The sequence below is a fragment of the Oryctolagus cuniculus genome, chromosome 13 (genome assembly GCF_964237555.1).
Source record: "Oryctolagus cuniculus chromosome 13, mOryCun1.1, whole genome shotgun sequence".
In the NCBI taxonomy this organism is placed as follows: domain Eukaryota; kingdom Metazoa; phylum Chordata; class Mammalia; order Lagomorpha; family Leporidae; genus Oryctolagus; species Oryctolagus cuniculus.
The window spans coordinates 93,469,917-93,485,616 of NC_091444.1; positions in this window are offsets into that span (position 1 = coordinate 93,469,917).

Below are 15,700 nucleotides of genomic sequence, written 5' to 3' on the forward strand. Positions count from 1 at the left end.
ATTATGGTTTGAATGTCATCTATCCCCAATATTTCTTGTGCAGGAGGCTTGGTTCCCACTGTAATGGCAATGAGTGGTGTTGGGACCTTTAAAAAGTGGGGGCATTTGTGGGAGGTGCTGAGGTCATTGGGAGAGATATCTTCAAAAGAGATTAATTTTTTAAGATTTATTTATTTATTCGAAAGGCAGAGTTACAGAGAAGCAGGGGTTGAGGGAGGGGGAGAGGTTCTTCATCCACTTGCTCACTCCTGAAATGACCACAATGGCCAGAGCTGGGCTAATCTGAAGCCAGGAGCCAGGAGCTTTCTCTGGGTCTCCCACATGTGTACAGGGGCCCAAGGACTTGGACCATCTTCTACTACTTTTCCAGGCCATCGCAGAGAGCTGGATTGGAAGTAGAGCATCCGGGACTCGAACCTGTCCGCATATAGGATGCCAACATTGCAGGTGGCGGCTTTACCTGCTATGTCACAGTGCCAGCCCCAGAAGAAATTAATTCTTGCTTCAAAGGAAGTGTATTGGTTGTGACAAGAGTGGATGATATAGGGGCTGGCGCAGTGGCACAGCATGATAAAGCCCTGGCCTGAGGCGCTGGCGTACCATAAGGGCACCGGTTGTAGTCCCGGCTGCTCCACTTCCGATCTGGCTCTCTGCTATGGACTGCGAAAGCAGTGGAAGATGGGCTAAGTCCTTGGGCCCCTGCACCCGCATGGGAGACCTGGAGGAAGCTCCTGGCTCCCGGCTTCATATAGGTGCAGCTCCAGCCGTTGCTGCTATCTGAGAGTGAACCAGCGGATGGAAGACCTCTCTCTCCGTCTCTACCTCTCTCTGTAACTCTGACTTTCAAATAAATAAAATAAAATCTTCAAAAAAAAAAAGCAGTGGAGGATGGCCCAAGTGCTTGGGCCCTGTACCCACATTGGAGACCAGAAGGAAGCACATGGCTCCTGGCTTCCTGGCTTCAGCACGGCCCACCGGCCGCAATGCACAGGCTGTAGCGGCCACTTGGGGGGTGAACCAACGGAAAAAGGAAGACCTTTCTCTCTGTCTCTGTCTCTGTCTCTCTCTCTCTCTGTCTAACTCTTCCTGTCACACACACACAAAAAAAAGAGTGAATGGTATAAAGTAAGCCACCCAGGGACTGGTCTCCATGCATTGCTGATCTCTTGCATGTGCTCCGGCCATGTGATGCCACCTGCCATGCTGACATGCAGCAGAGGCCCTCGCTAGAGGAGGCCACATAAGCTGGGACTTTTCAGCCTGGGAAACTGAGAGCCAAAGTAAACCCTCTTTTCCATAGAAAGCACCCAGTCTCAGGTATTGTGTCATAGCCACACAACATGAATGAATAAAGTGCTTATGTTCAAGTGATTCTCAGGGCATACGAGGGGAAGGACTTATCTGTTTTTGGATTTTTGTCAAGAAGTTTGAGAGTTTCCTATATTTTTTTTAACTTTTATTTAATGAATATAAATTTCCAAAGTACAGCTTATGGATTACAATGGCTCCCCCCTCATAACTTCCCTCCCACCTGCAACCCTCCCATTTCCCTCTCCTTCTCCCCTTCCATTCACATCAAGATTCATTTTCAATTCTCTTTATATACAGAAGATCAGTTTAGCATATATTAAGTAAAGATTTCAACAGTTTGCACCCACACAGAAACACAAAAGTGAAAAATACTGTTTGAGTACTAGTTATAGCATTAAATCTCAATGTACAGCACATTAAGGACAGAGATCCTACATGAGGAGTAAGTTCACAGTGACTCCTGTTGTTGACTTAACAAATTGGCATCAGTAATCACCCTAGGCTCTAGTCATGAGTTGCCAAGGCTATGGAAGCCTTTTGAGTTCACCGACTCTGATCATATTTAGACAAGGTCATAGTCAAAGTGGAAGTTCTCTCCTCCCTTCAGAGAAAAGTATCTCCCCCTTTGATGACCTGTTCTTTCCACTGGGATCTCACTCACAGAGATCTTTCATTTAGGTCATTTTTTTTTTTGACAGAGTGTCTTGGCTTTCCATGGCTGAAATACTCTCATGGGTCATGGGCTTTTCAGCCGGATCCGCATGCTTTAAGGGCTGATTCTGAGCCCAGAGTGCTGTTTAGGACATCCACCATTCTATGAGTCTGCTGTGTATCTCGCTTCCCATGTTGGATCGTTCTCCCCCTTTTTTATTCTATTGGTTAGTACTTGCCAACACTAGTCTTGTTTATGTGATCCTTTTGACTCTTAGTCCTATCATTATGATCAATTGTGAACAGAAATTGATCACTTGGAATAGTGAGATGGCATTGGTACATGCCACCTTGATGGGATTGAATTGGAATCCCCTGGTATGTTTCTAACTCTACCGTTTGGGGCAAGTCAGCTTGAGCATGTCCCAAATTGTACATCTCTTCCCTTTCTTATTCCCACTCTTACATTTAACAGCGATAACTTTTCAGTTAATTTTCAACACTTAAGAATAACTGTGTATTAATTACAGAATTCAACCAATAGTATTAAGTAGAACAAAAAAAAAAATACTAAGAGGGATAACGTATTAAGTTGTTCATCAACAGTCAGGGCAAGGGCTGATCAAGTACATATGATGAAGAAAAACTCACCAGCGATTCAATCATGTGTGAAATACATATTCTGGGGGTTTGGAGTCTCATTCTCACTATGTCTCTTTGGGTTCGTGTTTACGGTCAGGACAACACTGAATTTGTGCTGTGTTTCCTTCCTGGCACATGAATATCCATCTTGGCACTTGCGGGAAAGTCCATATCTCCTCCCCTGAATCCAGACTCATTTCCTGACTCAGTTTGACCACTGGGATGCAGTTTGGATTTCTTCCTTCTTTTCATTTGCCATTCCACAGCAAGTATGCTCCAATAGTATTCTTAAAAGCACAGATTTTTAGTGACAATATCATTATCCATCAGATGTATCAGAATGTATTTAACTTGCCCCTTCTTGAATATTTGAGTAGCTTTCTCAATGGACAAACTATGAACCATGTGTTTATCATTTGTGCATGCAACTCTATTCTAAAGGATGAGTTTATTGGATCCAAGTAAATTATTGATGCTCTTGAAAACTATTTTCAAATTGACTCCTCAGATTATTTTAATACTATAGTATTGGCCGGTGCCATGGCTCACTAGGCTAATCCTCCGTCTTGTGGCGCCGGCACACCGGGTTCTAGTCCCAGTCGGGGCGCCGGATTCTGTTCCGGTTGCCCCTCTTCCAGGCCAGCTCTCTGCTGTGGCCAGGGAGTGCAGTGTGGGATGGCCCAAGTGCTTGGGCCCTGCACCCCATGGGAGACCAGGAGAAGCACCTGGCTCCTGCCATCGGATCAGCGCGGTGCACAGGCCGCGGCGGCCATTGGAGGGTGAACCAATGGCAAAGGAAGACCTTTCTCTCTGTCTCTCTCTCTCACTGTCCACTCTGCCTGTCAAAAAACAAAAAATGATTGTTGTAAAGACAGTGTTGGATGGTGAAGTCGTCCATGTGACAGATGTGCACAAAAGATTGCAACAAACTGCCCTCCCAGCATATAAACACTACTCTTTCTGCCGAGACGAAGTCTATTTCTGCTCCCCTTGAATCTAGGCCCATCTTTTAATGTAGTAAAAGGAACCCTGGGACGATTCTGGGCCTAGTTCAGAATAAGTGACCCGATAGCTATTTGCTCTGCTGAAGCCCTGAGCACCATATAAGAAAGCCATATGATCTGGACATGAAAAGGAGAACTGAAGGCTGTGCATAGGGGTCCCAACATGTTAGGGGCCCAGCCCAACTTTCAGCCGAACATAGCTGCATGAGGGACCCCCAGGAGACCTGCAGAAGGACCATTGTTCTTCCACACATCAGTGAGAATCCATGAACTCTTCCTTGAATGCCTTAAGTTTCAGGACTGGTGTGTGTGTGTGTATGTGTGTTTGTGTGTGTGTGCACGTGCATGCGTGTACAGAAAAAGATGACTACTTGGAGTTGTACAAATGTCTTTCATGGCAGCCAACAGCAAATATTCAGTGAACAGCAGTGTCTGTCATGTCCCCTTTGTGGGGAGCAACTCGGACTAGACTGTTACTGGAATTAAGACTTATTCTATGCATCTGCTCTCCCACAATATGGCGCTGAGAATGGAGTAACAACTTCTACGCAGCTGCCTCTCGCCAACTTGAGTGATGACCTGCAGGAGCTGATCCTGCTCCTGATTGGAGGAGAGCAGCGTACTCGGCGTGTGGGTAGCAGAGTTGGGATTGGTGGAAGAGGACTATAAAGGAGGAGAGAGACAACATGCACCAGGAACATCTATCTGAAGGAACACCTGTGCAGCCCCCGAGAGAGCCGGCCGGCGGTGTGCCGCTCCCCTGTGGAAGTGGGGAAAGTGGCAGGGGGAACTGCCCTTCCACGGAGGTGGAAGGGACGGTAGCCAACCCGGGAAGAACCAGCAGCAAACCCGGGGAGGGCCGAGCAGACGAAAGAACAACGCAGGGTCTAGTGTCGCTCCTCCACGAAGAGGGGGAGCGACACCCTTCTCTATCATTCTTACAAAAACCTGAAAAATACTCAGCAGGAGAGCAGGACCATGTGTGCTGGCTCTGCATTGCATTCTCAAAGTCTTGCACAATGCCTGCCATAAGGTGTTCAAGGAAAAGCAACTCAGCTTTCTCTTTAAATAGGAGTAAGGCCTGTGAGCTACATTTAAACTTTCAAATTAGCCATCTACTAACTGAAATTTGGAAAGTTATGGAGCAACAGCCGACTTGTATCAACATAATTTTAAGTATTACTTGTCCATTAATTACATTGTAAATTAAGTGTAAAATCTCATGCATTGTTTACTATGAAATATTTTTATTAAATTTATTCAAAGCTATTATAAAGTCAAAGTCTGGACCAACCGCCACATTTGTGGTGTCAAATAGACTTTTTTATATTTCTCTGTCAATTGTCCACTGCCTTGCATCCAATCTTGTGTTATTCTAAAGCTTTTATATTTTGCCACTTAAATACTCACATGTTTACAAAGGATTAACTCCTGGAGAACAAGGGCAAGCATCGTAATGCTTGAAAGCCATCTTAGTATTAATTAGAGTCCCTGGCATGCAGAGGGGGCTTAAGAAATATATTGTTGTTCTTAAGACCAGAGGATTCTTTAAAAAAAAAAAACTATTTACAAGTTGGAATGCGTTATTTCAAAACAAAGACATAAAGTTTGCCCCAGGCTCATGTAAGGGGAGTATTTTTAACAAGAAAAGGAGAAAATTCAGTAATTTTACAAGATTGTGTGTGTGTGTGTGTGTGTGTGCCTTTGATAGTACTATTCATGAACCTATTACATGACCCTAACCTGAGATTGGAGAGTTGAGTATTGCCAATGGGGAAAGGCACCAACAACAATGAAAATCTTGGTGTCAAATGTTTCCCCTTTATTTACTGCAATATAAGCCAACAATCCTTATTATGTCCCATAAACAACAGCAGCAACAAAAAACACCCCATAAAATCAAATTGTGAAAACTAAATTATTTATGTGATTTCATTTGTTGGATGTTTTTGTGCCACTGAGCCTAGCTCCTTTCTAATATAATAAAACTATTGGAACTATAATAATCTCTAGGGGATATAAGATTTATCAACCTTTGCAGAATGGGATGGGAGCCAAGTAGGAGATTAAAGGATACTGGTAAAATTAATCAAGGTCCTTTCTGTGTACTGGCCAAGAGAATTCAGTAGGTTATAATTCAAGCATTTTACACAGTAGGAACACAATTTGACCAGTACCATATGTTGAATTTAAAATTATATGTTAGTCTCTTCCAAAAATAATTCCATAAAAATGTCAATACTATTGTCAACTAATGTCTTTATCCACTCAAAGGGGAGTTTACATACAGAAAGTGAAAGAGTGTTGATATTCACTAGCTCACTGGGAGGTATCAGACATTAATCCTGCTCCAGCAGCCAAACAGGCTGTTCTACAAACCAAGGAGACTGATTGAGAGACACGGGTGGAGCGACCCTAACACATCATTGCTGGCTTTACTGTTGAAGGAATTGGCATCCGTTCATTTGTAGAATGTGAATGGGCTACAGTCAGCGGCCTTGAAATATGAGCGTTTCCTTTTCACTTGAGGCAATATTGAAGTTTTCTGGAACAGATAGAAGCCATCATTCCAGTCCTAACACAAAATGAAAGCATCATTGTGGGAGCAATTTTTAAAATGTATGAACTTCATAAAATGTTCCATTTTCCACATTGTGAGTTTGGCTGCACAATCAGGACATCAAAGCTCAGGAAAACTACCTATTAAGGCCTCAACCCCTTCTGCCTGTGTGCATGACCCTAACATAGAATAAAGTATTTGCCCTGTGGAATGCCCGTTGATAATGACACAGGAGATAAGTACATCACCTTATCTGTCATGCAAAATATGGCACTTATTTGCCATGCAAAACCAAAGGATGAGGGAGCCAGTAAGTCCAGACACATTTCTCAATGAAGCTGTTACACATTACTGATAAAACCATATTTTCCATTTCCACACGACTCAGCTTTGAAAGACTTATTATTAGATCCACAATAAAAGTGACCAGGGTCATCATATCAGTAAAAGAAAAATCGCAATCATTTCAACATAAATTTGTTGGTTAACATCTTTCTTTCCAAAGTGAATAAGCAGCTCCAACACATTTCAAAAGAAATGAATAATGAAAAAAAATGAATACTATAAAGTATTGTGAATAATAGAAGATAAGTCTCCCAGTCTTTTCTTTGGTCTTCCAAGTATAAGTGTAAGTGGCTTTCAAGGAAACCAGATTTTATTGAAAAACTCTGGCTTTTGGTGTCACCAAGAACACTGAAAATCTGTTATTTCTCTCCTGACAGAGAAAAAAAAATCTCACTTATTATCAATTGAGAAGACAGCTTAATAAATAGCTCCTTGATCACGCAGGTACAAGAGCTCTGACTCATTGACCAGTTCTTAAAACAGCTGTATGAAGAACCATGCAAGGTGCTCCCACTTTGTGATGTATTTTGACATTATTCTCCACGCAATGTTCATTCTCCAACTAAACTGAATCTTCTGACTAGAACAACCAAGTCTTCTACAGAGATACTCATATAGCCATACACTGAGCTGTTTTAAGACTCAATTCCGGGGCCAGCGCTGTGGCATAGCGGGTAAAGCTGCCACCTGCAGTGCTGCCATCCCATTTGGGCATTGGTTCTAGTCCCGGCTGTTCCCACTTCCAATCCAGCTCTCTGCTATGGCCTGGGAAAGCAGTAGAGGATGGCCCAAGTCCTTGGGCTCCTGAACCCGCGTGGGAGATCTGGAAGAAGCTCCTGGATCAGCACAGCTCCAGCAGTTGCAGCCATCTGGGGAGTGAACCAACGAATGGAAGACCTCTCTCTCCACTCTCTCTGCCTCTGCCTCGCTGTAACTCTGCTTTTCAAATAAATAAATAAATCTTAAAAAACAAACCTTCAATTCCGTGTTTGGCCTGTGGCACAGCAGGTTAAGCTACCATCTGTGACACTGTCATCTCATATTGGAGTGCCAGATCAGGTCCCTGCAGCTCTGCTTCTGATCAGCCCCCTGGAAATAGACCTGAGAAAGGAGCAGAAAATGGCCTAAGTATGTGGGCTCCTACACCTGTGTGGGAAATGCGGATGGAGTTATGCACCTAGCTTTGGCCTGGCCCAGCCCGGGCCATTTTGCTCATTTGAGGAGTGAACCAACAGATGGAATATTTCTTTCTCTCTGTTTTCCTTTTCTATCATTCAGCCTTTCAAATAAATAAAGTACATCTTTATAAAAAAAATCCAATTCAGTCCACAAATAATGGAGATTCGGGATGTGTGTGTTTGTTTTCTGTGGCTCCCACATAGTAGTAATTACACAACCAAATTCAACCTGTAGATGCAAGAGGAGGGCTCATGAGATGTTTTGTTTACTTTTTTTAGATTCTAATTTTCAAGTAGGTATGTGTTCACAGGAAGTTGCAAAGGTAATAAAGAGCAGCCTCACGTTTCCTTCATCCAGTTTCTCCCAAGGAAAGCAACTTACATGGTTGTGTTCTATGGTACAATATAAAACCAGGAGGCTGGCTTTGGTATAGTGTGTGCATCTACTACTGTGCCACTGTATCGACTGTGCAGAATTGTAGAACCATCAGCATAATCAACGTCACAGGATATTTCATCACCATGAAGATCTCCTTGGAGATACCCTGTTGCATTGTGCTCCCCAATAGATATGCTCAACTGCTCATGCCCAGTGACTGAGACGGTGATCTTATTTGGAAATTTAAGACAAAACGTGATCATCCTGGATTACGGTGGACCCCAAATCCACTAACTGGGATCCTCACAATAAGAGAAGAAACACAGATATACACTGGGGAGAAGACCATGGGAAGATGGACACAGAGGCTGGAGTGATGCAATGATGTCCAGCAAGCTCCAGAAACTGCAAGAGGCGACCAGGGGTCTGCACTCTCTTCTTGTGACGTCAGAGGGAGTGGGGCCACTTCACAACCCCGTGACATTGGCCTCACAGGCTCCCCAACTGTGAAAGAACAAAGTACCTGGCTCACGGTAGCCCTAGAGAATGAGTGCACATCCCATATAGTCGCATCTGCCTTTTGTGTCTCAGCCCCCACCATCCCTGCCAACCTCTCCTCTATTTTCCATTTCTCTAATTCTGTCAATTTGATTATGTTATATAAATGGAATCACAACATGTGTGACATTTTAAAATTGTCAATTTTCCCCTCAGCATAACTTGAGATTATCCAAAATTTTTGCTGTATTTATGGATGTTTGTTATATTATTTGCTGAGTAATATTTCCTGACAGGGATATTCAGTTTGTTAAACCATCCACCTATTGAGGAACATTTTGACCACTGTCATTTTTTAAAGTTATTTCATTTATTTGAAAGAGTTACAGAGAGAGGTAGAAACACAGGAATAGAGGTCTTCCATTTGTTGGTTCACTCCCCAAATGACCACAATGGCTGGAGCTGAAATAATCCGGAGCTGAGCTGAGCCAGGAGCTTCTTCCAGGTCTCCCATGTGAGTGCAGGAGTCCAAAAACTTGGGCCATCTGTTTTCCTAGGCAGGGAGCTGGAACAGAAGGGGGCAGCTGGGACTGGAACTGGTACCCATATGATATGCTGGGGTTGCAGGCTGAGACTTTAATCCACTATGCCTAAAGCACCAGCCCCATGTCAGTTTTGTTATTAGAAATAAATCAGAGGCCAGTACTGTGGAGTAATAGGCTAAAGCTTCTCCACCTGTAGCGACAGCATCCCACATGGCCACCAGTTCATGTCCTGGCTGCTCCTTCCTGGAAGAAGCTCCTGGCTCCTGGCTTCAAATCAGCTCAGCTCCAGTGGTTGCAGCCATCTGGGGAGTGAACCAGTGGATGGAATACCTTTCTCTGTGTCTGTAATTCTACCTCTCAAACAAATAAATAAAATTTTAAACGGAATAAAAGAGAAAGAATAAAGCAAGAGCTGGCACTGTGGCACAGCAGGTTAAGCTGCCATCTGCAGCGCCAGCATCCCATATGGGTGCTTGTTCAAATCCCAGCTGTTCTGCTTCTGATACAGCTCCCTGCTAATGCTCCTGAGAAAGAAGTAGAAGATGGCTCAAGTACTTGGGTCCCTGGGGTCCCTGACACTCACATCTGGGACCTGGAAGAAGCTCCTGGCTCCGGGATCTGGCCTGGCACAGCCCCAGCCATTGTGGCCATTTGGGGAGTAAACCAGCAGATGGAAGACCTCTCTCTGTCTCTCTCTGCCTCTCCTTTTCTCTCTGTATAACTCGGACTTTCAAATAAATAAATTTTCTTTAAAAAAGAAAAGAAATAAAGCAAAATTTTCATTTTTATAAAGTAATATGCCCAGGAGAGTAACTCAGATTTATATTGGTAACTGTATGCTGGCCTCTCTGGGCCAGTGCTATGGCATAGCGGGTAAAGCCGCCGCCTGCAGTGCTGGCATCCAACCAAGTCCCAGCTGCTCCACTTCCAATCCAGCTCTCTACTATGGCCAGGGAAAGCAGTAGAGGATGGCTCAAGTCATTGGACCCCTGCACCCGCATGGGAAGATCTTCATTTACTTCCAGAAAGTTGTTGATTTCTCTTTTGATTTCTTCTATGACCCATTGTTCATTCAGGAGCATGTTGTTCAGTCTCCATGTGTTTGCATATGCTCTAGAGATTCCTGAGTTGCTAATTTCCAACTTCATTCCCCTCTGGTCTGAGAAGCTGCATGGTATGATTTCAATTCTTTTGAAATTGCTGAGACTTGCTTTATGGCCTAAATATGTGGTCAATCCTAGAGTAGGTTCCATGTACTGCTGAGAAGAATGTGTATTCTTTAAGTGTAGGATGAAAAGTTCTGTAGATATCTGTTAGATCCATTTGGGCTATAGTGTCAATTAAATCTACTGTCTTCTTGTTGATCTTCTGTCCAGTTGATCTGTCTATTTCTGAGAGTGGAGTATTGAAGTCCCCCAGTACTATTGTAGTGGAGTCTAAGTCTCCCTTTAAATCCCTTAACAAATATTTTAAATAAATTGGTGCCCTGTAATTAGGTGCATATACATTGATAATTGTTATATCTTCCTGTTGAAATTGATCCCTTAATCATTATATAGTGCCCCTCTTTGTCTCTCTTAATAGTTTTTGTGGTAAAGTTTATTTTGTCTAATATTAAGATGGCTATGCCCGCTCTTTTTTCATTTCTGTTGACATGGTATATCTTTTTCCAGCCTTTCACTTTCAGTCTGTGTGCATCTTTGTTGGAAAGATGTATTTCTTGTAAGCAGCAAATAGATGGGTTTTGTTCCTTAACCCATTCAGCTAATCAGTGTCTTTTAACTGGAGAGTTGAGGCCATTAATGTTCAATGTGACTATAGATAAGTAGTAACTTTGCCCTGCCATTTCCCAAAGATATTTTCTAATAGATGCTTTGAACTTCCTGTAATCTTTTGCTGTGAGGTTTCCTTCCTTTACCTTCTTTCATATTGATGACCGTGTTTCTGTGTTTCTGTGTGCAACACATCTTTAAGCATCTTTTGCAGTCTGGACAAGTGGCGACAAATTCTTTCAATTTCTGTTTGCTATGAAAGGTCTTTATTTCCCCCTTATTCACAAATGAGAGTTTTTCAGGATATAATATTCTGGGATGGCATTTTTTTCTCTTAGTATTTGGGCTATGTCTCGCCATTCCCTTCTAGCCTGTAGGGTTTCTGATGAGAAGTCTGCTGTAAGTCTAATTGGAGATCCTCTGAGAGTAATCTGACATTTCTCTCTTGCACATTTTAGAATCTTTTCTTTGTGTTTCACTGTGGTGAGTTTGATTACAAAGTGTCGTGGTGAGGATCTCTTTTGGTCAGGTTTACTAGGGGTTCTATGAGCTTCCTGTACTAGGATGTCTCTGTCCTTCTCTAAACCCGGGAAGTTCTCTGCTAGTATCTCACTAAAAAGGCCTTCTAATCCTTTCTCTGTCTCCATGCCTTCAGGAACTCCTAGAACTCGAATGTTGGGTTTTTTAATAGTATCCTGTAGATTCCCAACAATATTTTTTAGATTTCTAATTTCCTCTTCTTTTCTTTGGTTTGACTGTATGTTTTCCTGTGCTCTGTCTTCTAAGTCCGACATTCTCTCTTCTGCTTCACTGACTCTGTTTTTAAGGCTCTCTAATGTGTTTGTCATTTGATCTATTGAGTTCTTCATTTCATTTTGATTTCTCTTCACTATCACACTTTCCTGTTCTACTAGTTTCTGCGTTTCATTTTGATTCCTCCTTAAGATTTCATTTTCACTAGAGAGATTTTCTATCCTGTCCAGTAATGATTTCTGTTGTTCAATAATTTGTTTTTGAAAGTTTCTAAATGTTCTTATCATAAATTTTTTGAAATCCGTGTCTTGCATTTCTTCCATCTCATCATCTTCAAAATCTTGGCTTGGGGTGTCTTGTTCATTTGGGGACGTCATAATGTCTTCCTTGTTCTTGTTTCCTTGGTTTCTGCGTTTGTTGCTTGGCATTGTGGAGATATTCTTTGGATTCTTCTTCCCTTGCTATTGTGGTTTTTTTCTTGTTATACTATGACTGTATTAAGTGAATTGTCTGCTTTTGATGGAGCCTTAGTGGCTTGAAATGGGTGTGGCCAAAGAGCTCTGTTTGGTTCCTCAGGGTTAAGGGTGTACCAAAGGTGACACTCCCAGTTTAGGCATGGTAAATCTTTCTGTCTTTTTTTTATTATTATTCAGAAAGAAATTCCACACAGCTAAGAAGGTAGTCAGCTTCCGATCTCTGGCTCCTGTGGGTATAACATTCGCCTGCTCTTTCCCAAGGACCACACAGGGAATCTGTGCTACCCTCAGTGTGGGCTCAAATTCTCCTGCAGTCTCCCACTGGGTTGCCAAGGTTACTGAATTGTAGCATCTCTGGAGAGTACTCATGTGAACTCCATGAGTTCTATCAACCACCGTCTCTTTTTTCACAGTCTCAGTTCATTAGCTCCCCACATTCGCTAGGTCCAATCTCCTGTTATTTCACCACCTCCCCCCACCCCAGAGTCAGGTTTTTCTGCTTGGCTGAGAGCAGGCGCAGCTCTGAGGTTGTGCAGCTTTTATGTATGTCCAAAATGGCGCCTGCTCTTTGTCTTGCTCACCTTTGAGAGGTGAGCAGAGAGAGAGAAACTCGTGTCTGTATTGGTCCCTTTTTTTGTCTCTCTCCTAGTTAGCCTGTTGAACTTTCCCCCACAGGGCTTCAAGCCTCGTTCCCTCTAGGCTCCTCCTTCCACCTTCCCGCCAGTGTCTCGGGCTACTGAGGTTCAGCTCACCTCACATTCCAGTGCTGGTGCGTGGATTCCCAATCCTGTTTCTTTACCTCTTCATCAGCAGTTGCTGTTGCTACGTTTTTAACTTAGCTTCTTAGGCACACAATAACTTACTGTGGCTTTAATTTGAGACTCTAATAATTACTAACTTTAATATTTTTATAAAGATTTATTGATTTATTTGAAAGGCAGAGTTACACAGAGAAGCAGAGGCAGAGAGAGAGGTCTTCCATCTGCTGGTTCACTCCCCGATTGACTGCAATGGCTGGAGTTGCGCCAATCTGAAGCCAGGAGCCAGGAGCTTCCTCTGGGTCTCCCACGTGGATGCAGGAGCCCAAGCACTTAGGGCATCCTCCACTGCCTCCTGGGTCACAAAAGAGAGCTGGACTGGAAGAGCTGACTGGAAGAGGAGTAGCCAAGACTAGAACCAGTGCCCATATGGGGTGCCAGTGCCACAGAGGGAGGATTAACCTACTGTGCTGTGGCACTGGCCCCTATTGTTTGTTTTTATAGAAGACATAAGATTAGGTTCTTTTTTCCCTACAAATATATAATTTCTCCATATTTATATTTGTTAAATGTGTTTTACTGTAAAATTAAAATAAACATTTGGTTCACCCTTATCTTCATTTTTTTCCTGTATGATATAAATATTTTTTGAGATCACAGGTTTTGTGCACCTGCTAATGACATTTACCTCAATCAGGTGTTGATCTGAGAACTTGGGAAGCTAAGTTTTATTTAAATTAAGAGTCTCATGAGATTAAACTACTGTTTCATGAGAGGAAACTACTGTTAGAAAAGGAAAGATGTAAGAAAAGATTCTTTTAAAGATTAGGAAGTAACTATGAAGTCCAGGAAGTAGTTAGACTACAGTATAGAATACTTGGGATAGCAAAGGAAATAAAAATGGCCTATGCAAATCCATAACTTCCTTCTGACAGAACAAGTCTGAGGCCAATATTACCAGCACCAGCCACATGCAAAGGTTGAGGCATTTATCTCACTTGGATTTCCAGTCATCATTTTAATATATCTTGGAACCCCCTTTTAGAATTGCCCTCAGTTCCACAAGAAACCACCAATAGCTACATTTCTTCATCACACATGCACCCACCCTCCTACCCACACACACAAAGAGAAATCAAATATGGTAACATACTAACTGAACACTCCTGTTCCACTTGTTTGACAGAACCTAACTTTTGGTTGTTTTGAAAAAAAAAATCCACTCCACTTTCATAGGATATTCTGCCAGGGTTTTAAAAAGGAAGAGATTCCAAAAATGGTTTTTGTAACTCAAGCTGCTCATTTTAGAAGCATGCATCCTTCCAACAGCGATATCTTGAAGGAGACTTGCACTTTTTAGATATAAGTTTGGGTATGCTTCTTTAAAATCCATAAACAATGTTTCATTTTGTTTTTCTAGAAAGGTCATAATACTTAACTAGACATGCAAAGACAAATTCACCTAATTTTTCCTTTTTTAAAACATGCTTTCTGGAGCCGGTGCTGCGGTGCAGCGGGTTAAAGCCCAGGGCTACAGTGCATCCCATATGGGCATCGGTTTGAGTCCTGGCTGCTCCACTTTTGATCCAGCTCCCTGGATCTATGGCCTGGGAAAGCAGTAGAAGATGGCCCAAGTGCTTGGGCCCCTGCACCCACGTGGGAGACCTGGAAGAAGCTCCTGGCTCCTGGCTTCAGACTGGTGTAGCTCCAGCTATTGCAGTTGTCCGGGGAGTGAACCAGTGGAGTGAAGACCTCTGTCTCCCTGCCTCAGCCTCTCTGTAACTCTGCCTTTCAAATAAATAAAATCTTTTTAAAAAAACATGCTTTCTTTAAAGATTTCAGTTCAGCTAGATATCCTCATAATATTTCTGGAACTTCACATGTTTTCCTTGGCCGAGAGAAGAACATCGTGTACAGTGAAAACACATGGGTCAGACATTTATGTAGACAGCAGATAACACACACATCTATTTTGGCCCTTTCTTGAATTTCCATTATAAAATGTGGGAAAAGGTGTTTTTGAAAGATATAAATTCACAATAAAAAATTTTAAAGAGAGAAGAGAAGCGAACAGTAGCTACATTTTGGAAGCTAAGCCGAGCAAGTTCCAGTCCCAGTAATAAGGCACACCGAGTGTATCATGTGATCTCTCTCTCTATTTCTCTCTCTATCTCTCTCACCCTCTGAAAGTCATGAATGCTGAATTAACTCTGAAGAAGCTTATTTAAAAGTTTTGATGTGGGGGCACCTGCTGTGGCATGGTAAGCTAAGCGTTGGCCTGTAGTGCCAGCATCCCATATGGCTGACAGTTCATGTCCTGGATGCACCTCTGCTGATCCAGTTCCCTGGTTATGGCCTGGGAAAGCAGTGGAAGATGGCTGAAGTGCTTGGGCTTTTGCAACCATGTGGAAAGCCCAAAAGAAGCTCCTGGCTCCTGGCTTCAGATCGGCCCACCTTCGGCTGTTGCATCCATTTGGGAAGTGAAACAGCAGACAGAAGACCCTCTCTCTGTCTGTAACTCTATACCTCTCAAATAAATTTAAAAAAATATTTTTTTAAAAATTATTGACTTTCTGACAAGACATAAAGTAATTACCAGGGGAAAATATAAGTCTATAACCTTGAGGGTTTCAGTGAGCACAGAATAACTTTTGTCCGTGGGCTTCAGCCAAGCCCAATGAAAGTGCACTGAAATTTCATGACCTCTTAAAGTTTGGAGACATGCAAAAGTAAGGGCTTCCACAGAAAGTCATCTACTCATGGAGCTGAGATTCAAAAGGACCACTCTCTCAAGAGAACAATAGGAGGCAGTGTTGTAGCATACCAGG